This window comes from Dromiciops gliroides, chromosome 2 (assembly GCF_019393635.1).
Source record: "Dromiciops gliroides isolate mDroGli1 chromosome 2, mDroGli1.pri, whole genome shotgun sequence".
Taxonomy (NCBI): domain Eukaryota; kingdom Metazoa; phylum Chordata; class Mammalia; order Microbiotheria; family Microbiotheriidae; genus Dromiciops; species Dromiciops gliroides.
This window is the reverse complement of record NC_057862.1, coordinates 602,862,967-602,877,741: the sequence shown is the minus strand read 5'-3', so window position 1 is coordinate 602,877,741 and position 14,775 is coordinate 602,862,967. Positions and strand designations below refer to the sequence as shown.

At 41.0% G+C, this 14,775-nt stretch overlaps 1 protein-coding gene across 6 annotated transcripts in view; it reads left to right on the top strand.

Annotated features, from left to right (window-relative positions):
- The first annotated feature begins 2,611 nt into the window (after nt 1-2,611).
- FOXN2 (forkhead box N2) overlaps nt 2,612-14,775 on the top strand; it is a 70,987-nt gene continuing 58,823 nt past the window's right edge. For 2 of the 6 annotated variants that reach the window (XM_043987020.1, XM_043987015.1), the window contains exon 1: nt 2,815-2,986. The gene's annotated coding sequence lies outside the window, so the exon portion shown is untranslated. Of the gene's footprint in view, nt 2,744-2,814; nt 2,987-3,443; nt 3,714-3,766; nt 3,992-14,775 lie in introns of those variants that run through there. The other 4 variants (XM_043987021.1, XM_043987017.1, XM_043987019.1 and 1 more) reach the window with 4 other exon arrangements.

Genomic DNA, 14,775 nt, shown 5'->3' with positions numbered 1-14,775 from the left:
TAGCTTTAATCAATAAGGAGTAGGAGAAGGATTGCCTTCTAGTGATGCTATATGTTAGAATTATGGAAAACACATTCCCTAAAGAATCAAAATTTTGGTTCGGTCTAAGCACAATTGGTGAACAATTATGATGAGCATAAATAGTCATATTACAAGGAAGAATTACACACAAGAAGTGGTATAGAAGATATTATCAAAAGGATAAGGCGGGGCAGCTAGATGGCGCAGTGGTAAAGCACCGGCCCTGGATTCAGGAGTACCTGAGTTCAAGTCTGGCCTCAGACACTTAACACTTACTAGCTGTGTGACCCTGGGCAAGTCACTTAACCCCAATTGCCTCACTAAAAAAAAAAAAAAGGATAAGGCAGTAAGCTATTTCAAGAGATCTAGAACCTAGGTAAAGACCTCCCAGAATGTTGGATGGAATGCCTGTGGAGAGCTTATGTGCAAATGGTACAGAATGAGAGGACATTGATGAGTTTCAATTTGTACCATAGGAGAAAGATTCCTCATCAAAGAGATGACTCATCTAGTTAAACACTGAAGTACTATCAGTATTCCAAAAAATGTTTATGTCTATCTAAGTTCATTCACCTCTCCCAGCAAAGGGAGGAACCTTTTGTTTCCTCTATTTCAGTGCCTGGTGGTTGCTCAATGAATATTTGTTGAGTCACTGACCAGGAGATTACATACAATTGTTATCAATATGAAATTGATTCTATTTTATAGAATCATAGGATTTAGAGCTAAAAATTAACTTATAGCTCATGTATAAAAGAGGTGAGGCAGGGGCAGCTAGGTGGCCCAGTGGATAGAGCACTGGCCCTGGATTCAGGAGGACCTGAGTTCAAATCTGGCCTCAGACACTTAACACTTACTAGCTGTGTGACCCTGGGCAAGTCACTTAACCCCAATTGCCTGACCCCCGCCCCCCAAAAAAAACACAAACAAAAGAGGTGAGGCAGAGTAGTGGCCAATGTGCTGGACTTGTAGCTAAAAGACTGAGTTCAAACACTACTTCTGGGAGTTTACTAGCTATGTGATCATAGGGAGAGAATAAGCATTTCTATGGCACTTACTAGATGCCAGGCACTGTGCTAAGAGGTTTTGCAAAGGCTTGGGCAAGTAGCAACTTCTGTTAACCTCAATTTCCTCATCTGCAAAAGGGGGATAATAATAGCGGCTATGAGGCTGAAATGAGATAATGCACATAAAGTATATTAAAACCAGAAAGCTTCGTAGAGATGTGAGTTAATACTATAAGCAATAGAGGGGTTGAAGTGAAGGGAGTTCCCACACCATGAAATAAGACTAATTGGGAATGATAGCTATCTTCAAGTGTTTGAAGCTGTCATGCAAAGGGATTAGGCATGTTCTGTTTGTCTGATGGGCACAGGAGCAAAGGGTAAACGTTGCAAAAAGGTCAATTTAGGTTCGGTGGCAGGGAAAATTTCTAATCAAAGATACTTAAATGTGGCTACCTGAAGTGGACTTCTCTTCCTTAGAAGTCTTGAAGCAGAGGCTATTGAACATTAGTGGGTTGTGGTATAGTAGAATTTCTTTGAACTAGATGACTTTTGAGGTTCCTTCCAACTCTCAAATTCTGAGATCTGTACACGGGACAAAGTCAAGATACAGTTATTTAACTCCTTTCCAGCTTGGGGCCTGATTAAATTATTTGCCCATGGTCACACAAGGAGCACGTGTCAGAGCAACGCTTGAATCTCGGTCTTTCTGAGTCTCATCAGATAACCAGCATTTATAAAAAATGCCTACTATGCATCAGGCACCGTGCTAAGCGCTCCATAAATACAAAGAAAGGCAAAAACAGTCCCTACAGTCAGGGAGCTCAGTCCAAAGGGGGAGAGAACATGTAAACAGCTACGGACAAATGGACAAACATGATATAGATAGGATAAATTGGAGAGAGTTACAGAGAGAAGTACCAGCTGGAAACTCATGGATGTTCTGTTTAAGGAGAAGGGAGGGGTTCGCGAGGAGCAACCTCTGACCCAAGAAGCCGGGCCCAGGCCGCCCCTAGGAATACGCAGGCTAAGCCCCGCCCCCCAATCTTCGTAATGAGCGTCCAGCTGGGACGTCTCCGCTCTTCCCGTCCCACAGCTCCCAGCTAGGCCATTCAGGGACGTGGCCCCGCCTCCACCACTCTCCTATTGGCCCAGCCCAGACCCCCTGCGCAGCCTTTCCATTTTCCCGCTTTATTCCATGCCCCCTTCTCTGCCCCGGCCAACCCCTCAACGTCCACAACCTCCACCCTGCCCCCCCCCCCCCCCCCCCGGCCCTTTCCGTCTACAGTATAGTACGGAACACAGTGCCCCGCCCTAGTTATTCCCTCCTCTCCGCCTACTTAGCGGTCTCGCCCTTTTGGGAAAGGCCAGCGTGGACTGCGGGGCGAGTCCGCTCGGTAGGAAGTGGGAGGAGCCCCGGAGGAAGGTGGGCGCTCCGCCTCTCCCCAGAGCCAAAGGGGCAGAGGGCGGGGCTAGGGACTTGGGCGCCTCGTTGCCATGGTAGCGGGGGGGGGAAGGAGGAGGAGGAGGAGGAGGAAGAGGAGGGAGGGGGATGTGGCAAAGCTGCCGCCACCGCCGCCGCAGCTGCTCGAGCGCCGCTGTCTCTTTCCCGGCGGCGGCTGAAGGGAGCAGCTGCGGGTCTCTGCCATATTGTGCGTCCCCCTCCCTCCCTCCCCTCCACATCCACCCACCCACCCTCCTGAGGCACACGCCTGACGGTGAGTCCGGAGCGCCGCCGCCGTCGCAGCACCCTCCCTCCTCTCCCCCGCCCGCCACCCCCCTCCCCCCGCGCGGCTGCTGCTCGGCGCTCACTCGCGGTTCGCGCCCTTCTCTCCCCCGCCCCCTCCTCGCAAGTTCGGCCCGGGTCGGAGAGAGGGAGAGGGGCGGGGGGCTGCCGCCGCCGAGAGAGCGTGTGCCTACCCGGACTCGGCTCGGGACGGACGCGAGCGGGAATGGAAGAGGTCCGTGTGGTCTCTCAGAGGGTGGCGTCTGGGAGCAGAGCCTGACCTGTCGGGGGAGGGGGGGGCGAAGGTGGATACTCCTAGGGGGCTGGGGAAGGGGGGGGGGTCTTGTGTGTGATAAGTTTTGGGGGGAGGTTTGACACCGCCGCCGCTGCCCGTGAGTGTCTTCACTGGCGGGGAATCCCCGCCGGTGCCCCCCGCTGTGAGGCACGCTGTGTCGTGAGGGGCCGGGGGGGGGGGGTGGGGGGCGAGGTTAGTCCGGACAGACACCGGCTTCAATTGGGGAAGGAAGGAAGTAGCCGCGTAGGACGATCGCTTAGTACTCGGGGCTAAAAATAATTGGAGAAGTGGGAAACTGCAGTTTGGCGGGGGGGGGGGGGCAGGGAGGGGGTGCTGAGGTACCGGGGGCTGTTGGACGGCTCCCTCCTCCTCCCCCTCCCCCCGTGCGTGTCAGCAGCTGCCGGGGAGCTTGGTGCCGCTGGCCTGCTTTGCTCGGGCAGAGTGGGTGTTGATGTTGTGCAACACGGACACTTTGGCCGCGCGCTTCTTGGCGTGTGCGCGCGTGTGTGTGGCGACGTGGTTGCCTTTGCCCTTCAGACCCTTTCCCTGGAAAATCGGGAGGCTTTTTGGTGTGGAGGAGGCGGAGGGAGGAAGGAAGGTTTCTCTTTATAGGGGTCATAAGGCACATGCTAAGCTCTTCCGCCTTACGCGTCCAGCCCAGCCCGGAGTAAGAGGAACGGGGCGGGGGAGGGGGGTGGGAGGAAGAAAGTGACCCGAGTGTCTTATCCAGCCCATGGCGTCCCCACTTCTCTTCCCAACTAATTGGAGTAGATGTGTCTACCGAAGCCCCTGGGGTTTGGGGAAGGAGGAGGAGACCAGGGCAGAGGAGCCTTAGCTCTGGCCCTTCCTGGTTGTAGCTGCTACCCCCGACGAGGAAGATCGTACCGGCGAACGTCCCTCCTTCCCTGTTCTCTTTGCAAATAGCAACTTTTTACAGTGCAAAAGGTGACTCAGCCTTTCTCTTTCCCCACCCTGAATCTGTGAGCAAATGCCAATTGGGAAGAGGTGAAGCCGATCCCCTCCGGCGCCGAATGAGGCGATTACTTTATCTTTGGGTTAACTTTTACCTTTTCCCCCATTGTAGTGCGCATTGTGACTGACGTGTGGCCACCTCCGCTTTAAAGAAGGCGGGCAGCTTTTTGGGGTCAAAGGCTTTACTAGACCCCGTGTCTTTGGAGCAAAGCTGCAGCTACCTTCTGGCAGTGAGTTGTCAGAAATAAGATGTCATTGCAGCTTCCTTTTGCACGTAGTCCTCCGGTAACTTCTTGTCTTTGCCTTTTTGTTGACTCATCCTTAAGGTCTAGTGCTGGCGACTCTCAGTAATTTTAACAGGAGGGAACAAGTTAATAGAATTGTGAAGTTCCCCAGCTCAGGAAAATACCTCTGATTATATATGTTGACTTTCTTACTTTTGTAGATCGGCCATTAGACATAAAGGCTCTTGCTTTGATTATTTTTTTTTAATTTGCTATTTTTTTCTGTTAAAAGTTTCACTTCACCTCTCAAACTAGTGTTTTTCAGTTTTAAAATGGAAACAATTACCAGAAAGGATCTAGATACATTTTCTACAGGTAGCAGAGTTCAGCAACTATTTGTTGATTGAGTTTGTTATGGAAGTGAGCTGTTTAGTTCCTTTTAACTACTGTGTAGATGAGACGTCTTGAGTGAATGTTGTTTTAGTTTGAAATAGAATGCATGACTGCTGCAGCAATGTATGTGCAGATAAATTGAACATGAAAGCACAATCCTGATTTGATACTCATGTGTTGAATTTCATAACTGTACTGTATATACTAAATATTACTGGGAAAACAGACTGCCTTGCTACAAAGTTTCACTAAAATTTTTTGTAAGTTATGTTTTGTTGTTTTTTAGCTGATCCAGTTTTTACTTTTATAACTAACTTATGAAAAGCATTTAAAAGAGGCACAGTGTTAAAACAGAAAACTTTGGTTTTATATTATGTATTTGGAATGATGGCCGGGTAACAATGGAATGTAGTAACTTGAATGGAATCGATTGATTAAAACGTGTAAGAGGTTAATGGGGAAGCTGGGGGTTGGCAGTGGATAGAGCAGGAAGACAATTAAATGCTTCCTCAGATATTAGCTGTGACCCTGGGCAAGTCACTTAACCCAGTCTGCCTCAGTTTCCTCATCTGTAAAATGAGGTGGAGAAGGAAATGGCAAACCTAATCTTTCCCAAGAAAACCCCCAATAGGATCAGGAAGTCAGACATGACTGAAAAGACTGAACAAAAACAACCAGAGGCTAACACCAAGATACTATGCAGGAAAAGATGTGAAAATAAATGTAAAAGGAATGTGAAATAATTATGATAGAACTTAATTGATCATCTTGTTATCTTTCCTCAAATAAGCACTATACTGGCAATATAATGTGGCCTAATAAATTAAATGATAAGCATATTATAGGGACTTCAATCAATAATATCCAAGATTACATTTATTTGAAGAGGAAAAATTCAGTCACAACAAAACTAGGAGATGGAGATGTACCAAAAAAAAATACAGAAGTCATGGAAAGAAATGGGATTTTTTTTGTTAACATAGACATTTTAAAACAAATTGTAAATAATAGACTTTATGGTTTTGTATGCAATTTTTAAAAAACTTGTACTTTGCAGTTTTTTTGGTTACTAAGTTTATTTTTGAATGTCAATAAAATCTAGAAAAGTTTAGCTCAAAAAAGATTCAATCTAGGTCTGATCGATGCATTCTATGTTTAAATCCATTGATGCAAAGGGAGACAAAGATACATAAAATCCACTCTTCCTCCATCTCCCACCCTGGGTTATAATCTGGTACCTCTGTTACTTAAATTTCTTATCTGTTACTTTATCATTTCTGTCTTGCTCTTTTTGTTTTGTTTTGTTTTGTGGGGCTGTGGGGGTTAAGTGACTTGCCCAGGGTCACACAGCTAGTAAGTGTCAAGTGTCTGAGGCCAGATTTGAACTCAGGTACTCCTGAATCCAGGGCGGGTGCTTTATCCACTGCTCCACCTAGCCACCCCTGTCTTGCTCTTAATAAATTAAATTCTGCCTTGTTGTGGTCATATAAAAATTCATTAGCAAGTGGTTAGGTACTATAAGGAAAACAGTAAATTTAAAAAGATGGGTTTTGCCTTCAAACTGGGGAGGCAAATGCAACATTTCTAACATTAACAAGCCAATTTAATATTCTTGAGAGGTTTTGAGCTGCTTATCCTAGCTCTAAAAAATTTGTTGCTGATATATTTTGCTTTTTGTATCTAAATATGTACTGTGTCCTTTCCCTGCTCAATGATCCATTGGGGATACGGGGGAGGAGATGAATGAATGAATGAATGAATGAATGAATGAATAAAAATTAAAGAGGAAAAAAGCAATTTAGCAAAACTAACTAACATTACCTTAGTTTGCTGGTATATTCAGAGTTCCATATCCACAGTTCTCTAAAGAAGAGAGATAATTTGCTTGTCTCGTCTCTGGGACCAAGCTTGATTAATATAATCACATGTAAGTCTGGCATTTGAGGCTCTCCACACTATGGCTCCTTTTTACCTCTCCATCCAGACTAATTTCACATTATTCCCATTCATATATTCTATGTTGCAGCCAAACTAGCTTACTAGTGGTTTTCTGGACTCTACTTGTCATCCTCTGTATCTGTACCTTTGAATAGACACTGGAATGAATTGCCTCCTCACCTCTTCCACATTGAAGCTTCTTTCCAGGCTCTGGTGCCTCTCATTTCCTGAGTTCATGGGATCATAGATCTAGAGCCTGAAAGAACCTTCAGAGCCATCCGTTCTCATTTTACAGATGAGAAGAAGTGACCTGCTCAAGGTCACACAGGTAATAAACTTCATGGGAGATTTTAATCAAAATCCTCTGGCTCCAGAGCCAGGCTTTATCCCTCCAGAAATTTACTTAGTCTTTATCTGTGCATGTTTTGTATCCCTTTAGTAAGATGGAAGCATCTTGAAGGCAAGGAATATATTGTTTTTGCAATTCCAGTGACCCACCACAGTGCCTTGGACTTAGGAGTTGTTTAATAAATGTCTATTTGTTAAATTTGTTGAAAGTGGGTGAAAGAACAGTAACTAATACAAGACAATATGTCATCCTGTAATTTAAATGCTAGATCAATTGTGTGTTTCAAATTAAGGACTGGCAGTAACCTTTGAGGAGTGAGTAGTTTGGGTAAAGCTTCATGAAGAAAATAGGCCTTGAGCTTAGCAATTGCTCTGGCTCCTGAGCTTCTTCCTTTTCTGGCCCATCCTTCCTTCATACCACAACTAGGAGATTAATTTTCTTAAATAAAACCTTGTTACCTCTCTGCTCAAAAACTGTTGGTATCTTTCCATTAACCTAGAGAACAAATTTCATACTATTCTGATTAATGTTTAAAGCTTTCAATGTGTTCATTTCTAGCCTCATTTCTCCCTGTTCTCCATGAAACTTTCATGCCCATTCTCCTTCTCACTATTTTCCTACATGACAGCCAGAATTGGGATACTCACGTTTCCTAAAATATAACTTGTACTTTTTGCCTCCCTTTCCAGGTGGTTTACATCAATTCTGCCAAACTCTAGTACTGTCCCATATTTTCATCAATGAAAATCCCAGCTCATCTGTTTCAAGGTCCAAGTTTTCCTTGATTACACAAACTGAAAATTTTTGTACTATTAATTTAGTACTTAACTATTAATTTACATTCCCATTTAGATCTCTTTTCAGAATAAGAGGCAGCCAATTTCATAGAGCATTGGACCAGGAATTGTCCTATTCTCACTGCATATTAGCTGTGTTACTTTGGGCAAGTCACTTAAACTAAGCCTCAGTTTCCTCTTCTGTAAAATAGGCAATTTTGCTACTTACCTGATCAGGTAGTTAGGAAAGTGCTTTTGTAAGATTGTTCAGGGCAGCTAGGTGGTTCAGTGGATAAAGCACGAGCCCTGGATTCAGGAGTACCTGAGTTCAAATCCAGTCCCAGACAGTTGACACTTACTAGCTGTGTGACCATGGGCAAGTCACTTAACCCTCATTGCCCCCCACCCCCACCCCAAGCAACAATTCTCTTGTGGAAATGTTTTGCATGAGTGCTCATTTATAACTTATATTGAATTGCTTGAGTTCTTGGGGGGGGGCGGGGGCGGGAGGGGGGAGGAGGGAGGGAGGGAGGAAGAGAGGAAGAGAATTTGGAACACAAGGTTTTTAAAAAATTGCTGTCAAAATTTGTATGTTTCATGTCATTTGAAAAAATAAAATTCTAAATAAAAATTTTTAAAAACCCCAAAATGGAAAATAGTGAAAACAGGTGCATCAGTATTGATATTCAGTGGATGTTGGATCAATTAAATAGAACAAATCTGTTTGGTTTGGTTTGTTTTTTTGGCAGGGCACTGAGGGTTAAGTGACTTGTCCAGGGTCACACAGCTGGTAATTGTCAAGTGTCTGAGGCTGAATTTGTGCTCAGGTCCGCCTGAATCCAGGGGCCAGTGCTTTATCCACTGCACCATCCAGCTGCCCCAATTTCCCATTTTTCTAAAAAAAAGGTGGGGGGGGGGGGGCTTGGTTCATTTCACTGATTCTTCACTATACTGGTTAGCCGATTGTCTATTAGTAGTCCTTAAAAATGTGTCTATCTTGATGTATACATTTGTTGTCCAGAGTAAGTAACATGAAGATATAAATGTTATCTTTTACAGTATGTTTACCCAGTGAAATAAGTTGCTTATTAGCTTCCTGATCTTGTACTTTCTATTTCCCAGAGGTATACAGTAGGCCTTCCATAAATAATTTGTTGGTTGAAAGATTTGTAGTACTAGAGGTAAGAGTAAAGCATTGAATTTGTAATTGGAAGCTTTGGGTTCTAGTGTTACCCCTTTGTCATTTACTAGCCATGTGACCCAGGGCAAGGGACTGAACTTTTTTGAGCTTTAGTTTCCTCATCTATAATAATAATTAGATAATAATTGGGATAATAATTAGACTGCCGTGAGGATTAAATGAGATAACAAGGTGCTCTTTAAAGTGAAGGTATTATATAAATAAGAACAGTTTATTGTTCCAGATAAGGCTAATGAGCAAGTATGGAGGGAGCAGAAGCCTTTTAGGTTGGAGGGGATGTTCAAATTGGATACAATAGGGTTCAGATTTTAGATGGTCTTGAAAACTGGGCAGAGTTTAGATTCAGTAGAAAACAGCCATTTTAGGGCAGCTGGGTGGCCCAGTGGATAAGGCACCAGCCCTAGATTCAGGAGGAACTGAGTTCAAATTTGACCTGAGACACTTGACACTTACTAGCTGTGTGGCCCTGGGCAAGTCACTTAACCCTCATTACCCTGCAAAAAAGTAAAAATTTTAAAAATTAAAATTTTTTTAAAAAGAAAGAAAGCCATTTGAAGGTTTTGAACTGGAGTGACATGATGAAAACAGTTCTTAAGAAAGATTAGTTGGGCAGGAGAATGTAGGTCTTAGAAGTGTGCAGGGCAGCCAGTTAGTAGTGAGAATGGAGAGTGGGGGAAATTTGAGTTGGAAAGGGTCATACAGATTGTCTAATCTAACCCATACCAGAACAATAATTCCCATCGAAAAATAACATTGCCAGCAAGTGATCATATAGCCTCTGTTTGAAGAACTTTATCTAATGAAGGACAGCCATTACTTGGGACAGATCTAATCCTTGAAAAGTTTTTTCTTAGATAGATCCTAAATCTGTCTCTTTGCAGTTTCCAGCCATTTGCTCCTGGATCTGTCTTCTAGGACTGAATAGAACAAGTAAAATCACTCCTGGTGAGATGACTTTGAAGAGCCCATCTAAGTCTTCTCCAGGTTTAGCAGTCCCTAAAATATTTCAGTTGATCTCAATATTACATTCTTTATAGAACTCCTCATCACACTAGTTGCTTTTCTCTAGAAAACTCTTAAGTTTGTCAATGTCTTTCCTGAAAAGTGAGACTCGCTATGGTTTGACCAAGGCAGAATACAGTGGGACTAGAACTTCTTGCACACTATGGTTTTCAGTGCAGCCTTTTTGGCTGTCAAGGCACATTGTTGTTGACTCATTGAGCTTTCAGTATGCTAACATATCTTTACACATACTGTTTTCTAGCCAAGCCTCCCACTTCTTGTACTTGTGTAGCTGATTTTTTAGGTTAAATTTCATCTTGGTTCAGCCTAATACTATTTTTTCCTGAACATTTACATATTTTTAAAAATTACCTGTAAGAACAATTTTTATTTAACATTTATTTTTTAAAATTTAAAATTCCAAATTCCCTCCCACCTTTCCCCCCCCTCCCCTCCTTAAGATGGCAAGCATTATCAAATCAAACTAGTTTTGTTTTTTGGGGTGGGGCAGTGGGGGGTTAAGTGACTTGCCCAAGGTCACACAGCTGGTAATTGTCAAGTGCCTGGGGGTGAATTTTAACTCTGGTCCTCCTGAATTCAGGGCCAGTGTTTTATCCACTGCACTATCTAGCTGCCCCTCAAGCATTTTGATATAGATTATATATGTGTAGTCATTTAAAACATTTCCATATTATCTATGTTGCAAAGGAAAACACAGACCACCCCCCCCCAAAAAAAAACAACAACCAAGAAAAGTAAAGTTTAAAAAGTATGCTTCAGTCTGCATTCAGACTCTATCAGTTCTTTCTGTGGAGGTGGATAGCATTTTTCTTCTTAAATCCTTCAGAATTGTCTTGGATCCTTGTATTTTAGCCTAATATTCTAGCCACTCATCTTTCTTGCACTGTCATCCAGTATGCTAACTCCTAATGTTTGTGGCATCTGCAAATTTGGTGAGGATCATATCTATCATTTCATTCAAATTGCAGTCTCTATACGGTTACCAAAATTATCTTAATTGGTCAATCCAGTGACCTTTTGGTCATCTCTCTTGACCTCTCTGCAGCTTTGGACATTGTGATGCTGCTCTCTTGGTTTTCTTACTCAGTCTTTTGCTGGATTATTATCATTTCCCATGACTTGTCCTGGACCTTTTTACTCTCTACTATCCCTTGATGATCCTGTGGTTTTAATTATTACTTCTATTCAAAAGACTTCTCAAATGTATGCATCTAATCTGTATCATCCATTTCTTAAGCTTTTGGCCTACATTATAACTCCTTATATTTCTATGGATGTCCCATGTGCATCTTAAGGTCATTATGTCCAAAGTAGAACTCCTCTTTCCGACTAAACCTAGCCCTCTTACTAATGTCTCTTTTTCTATGCAAGGCACCACCATCTTTCTAGTAACCTGAGTTAAATCCTTAGTGTCACCTTCTCTTACACCTCTTCCTTCCTTGTTGTCCCACTGTCCCAATATCTAATCAGTTGCTAGGTCTTGATGAATTCGACTTCCATGGATCTTGCCAAGATACCTAAGCTCAGACTTTGTCCTTAGGCATTTTACCTGTGAAAGGTAAAAGAACATGTAATTTTTAAGACACACACCTGGTTTTGTTGCCAACATTATTACGTAATGAAAAATTACTTTGTCAGTAATCAGCCAACAGACATGTTTCAGGAACTGTGCTAAGAAGTGCTGGGAATACTGAAAAGCAAAAACAGTCCTTCTGCCTTTAAGGAAATTAACATTCTAATGGGGGGGGGCGTGGAGAGTGAGACCTTGTACATAAAAGGTATATACAAGATACATACAAAGGTAACCTTAGAGGGAAGGCACTTTTGATTCTCCCAAAGTGAGTATTCTATTCCTGTGTTCCTTAAATTCACGGGTGGATAATAATTATTCTTTAGGAAGTTTGCTTGCGGGAGTTAAGGGAGTTAACTAAGCTGGTCATTGGGGAAAAAAAGTAGGACTTAACTTTTCTATTTTGTCTTGATATTTTCACAGTATTTAAATTTTAAAAATCACTGTTATGTAATTCTGAAATCTTTTTCTCTTCCCCCACCTTTGTAATGGGGCATGCTTGCTTACACACATGGGGAAAAAAATTAGGTTGAAGAAGTAGAAAATTCAGGGATCAAAAAGTCACTTGGAAGAATGTTTTCAGGTATTTTTGTTTAATAATAGAATAGTGGTAGCATTCTTAGTTATGACAACAATAGTTATTAATAGAACAATGCCATAGAAAGTCCATAGAAAATTATTGTACAGTAAATAACAATGCTTAGTGAAAGAAGATTTTAATTAATTGATTGACTTGGTTATCCAGAAAATCTCTTTAAATTTTAATCATTATTAACACTTTCCAAAATTTATTTGTGCTTATCACTTCTCACGTCATTTCTTACAGTTTCTGCTTAAATTGAGTAAACTGAGATGCATGAATATTACTTCTCTTTAGATATAGCCAATTGAAAATAATTTAATATGATCTGGCTTTTCCTCAGGATCATTGTTCTGAAAAATCAGTTCTTATCTATGTTGCTGTACATTGATTAAAATGAGCTGAAATTGTGCCATGCAGGATATTTTTTCAAAGTAGGCTTTTTGAAAAAATCCCTGATTAAGTTGTTTTCTTGTGATTCGATACTTTTCAAATAAGATTGAAAGAGTGGCAAAACAAACCCAAACAGCTAGTTGAGAATTCCAACTTAAGATTTAACATACTTAGTCTAGGGGCAGCTAGATGGCGCAGTGGATAGAGCACCGGCCCTGGAGTCAGGAGTACCTGAGTTCAAATCTGGCCTCAGACACTTAACACTTACTGGCTGTGTGACCCTGGGCAAGTCACTTAACCCCAATTGCCTAACCAAAAAACAAACAAACAAACAAAAAAAAACAAACATACTTAGTCTAATGAAATATTTAGTCACAAAGTTATGCATCCATGGCACTTTGATAGTGTACCTCTTACTATTAAAAAATTAGTTATTCAAAAATAATTATTCAAAGAATAAACTTGTTACAATATCCTTTTAAAATAGCTAGATGGCAGTTATTTCTTTTATCATTTTACTTGTGAGAAATTGAGGTACCCTGAGTATACAGGCAATAAGATAAAAATATCAATGAATTGTTTGGTTGCTGGTGCATATAACTGAGAATCAGGGATTGCCTCTGAAAAAACCTTAGCTTTTAGATTCCTATGTTATTTATGAAGCTCTAGAGATCCCCTCCCAAAGACTTTAATTTTCCTTCATTACATTTTTTAGAGAAATCTCAATTTAATTCCAAAACAATTACAATTTTTAAAAAAGTTCTTTAATTTCCAAAATTTTCATTTTGGAGGATGTTCTTTTCACATTTTTTATACCCACTAAAATTTTGGGTATACAATTTTACTGAATTCTTTGAAAATCATATTCAAGTCTGGCTAATTCTTTTAAAAACATACTTTATAGCAATGAAGTATCTGTCACAGGTTATGTATACCCAAAAGCATTGAAATCTGTTCAGTGGCCTTGATTATTTCTCTCTGGTGAGAGAGCACTTAAGAATCAATTATTGCCTTTAGGGAGCATATGGAGGGGTCATGGGATTATTTTTCCGTTGTAGATGCACTTAAGTGTTTGTGCTTTGAGGGTATTGCCCTGAATTTCTATTCTTTTGAAAACAAGACTGAATTTTAAATATATATAGACTATCTAGAAATTCTTTGGAGCAAGAATTTTATAAACATTTTATGTGATACTTACTGAATGTTTAATTTTTTTGGTGCCAAATGACTTTTTCCTTTGAGAGGTATAAATCACATAGAGGAATACAATATTTGGGAAAAGCTTGATTTGGAATTCTTTTTGTATACTGTAGAGAGAAGGAAAGTTACCTGAATTACCAGCACCAGGTACACTGGGAATCATGAGCTAAGATATTTTCATATATTTAGAGCTATACTATCAGCAAACATTCAGTGTTATTGATTTATACTTTTTACAAATTGAATATAACATGGTATAGATAGCACTGTTAATGTCTTATGTGGTGGTATTTTTAAATGATGAAAATATTATTTAAAAAAGAATTTCTAGAGTGAAATAGCTAACTTTGCTATTTTGGATTTATGATCTCATCAATGTAGGTATTGCTGCCCATAATGTGGATCTCAACCCAATCATGCCCTCTCATAATTCTCTAGATCTTTTTGACATTGTATAGATACCAGTGGAGAATGCAAGATACCATCAGTTACTGTAAAATAGATCTTCATCAGTTAGTTATTGTAAAATAGTTTATTTCTCTGTGATGGGATAGGTGGTATAGTAGATTGAGAACTGACCTTGGAGTCAAGAAGACCTGGGTTCAAGTCTTGTCACAGACACATACTGGGGGAGCAATGCTGGGGGAGCAAGATACACTCTTTCAGTGCTCCTTAAGTTAGAGATGAGTTCTGCATTAATAGAGAGAATTTTCGTATCAGTAATTCTATGCCAGTGAAATCACAGATCCAGCACTGCCCTATTCTCTCCTCTTCTCTCCCACCTCTCACCCCGAAGTCCTTATACATTGTGAGGGAAATAAATTAAACTGTAAACATTGTCATTAAGTAAAGAATTGAGATATCTGGGAAATAAGAAAAGAAATGCTGAGTTCACAAAACTGATCTTGGAAAAGAAAACATGCTTTGCTATAATTTTAGGTGTACTCTAGATGTTTGTGTGAATGAGTAAAGATAGTGCTTAGAAAATATGCATGACAAGATAATAGGTGAGTAATTTTGTAAGTGCAACTTTTTTCTTTTTTCATGGTGGTTGGTATTATATCTTTAATTATAAAACAAACTTAGGGATTTGAAATAGTATTGTTTAAA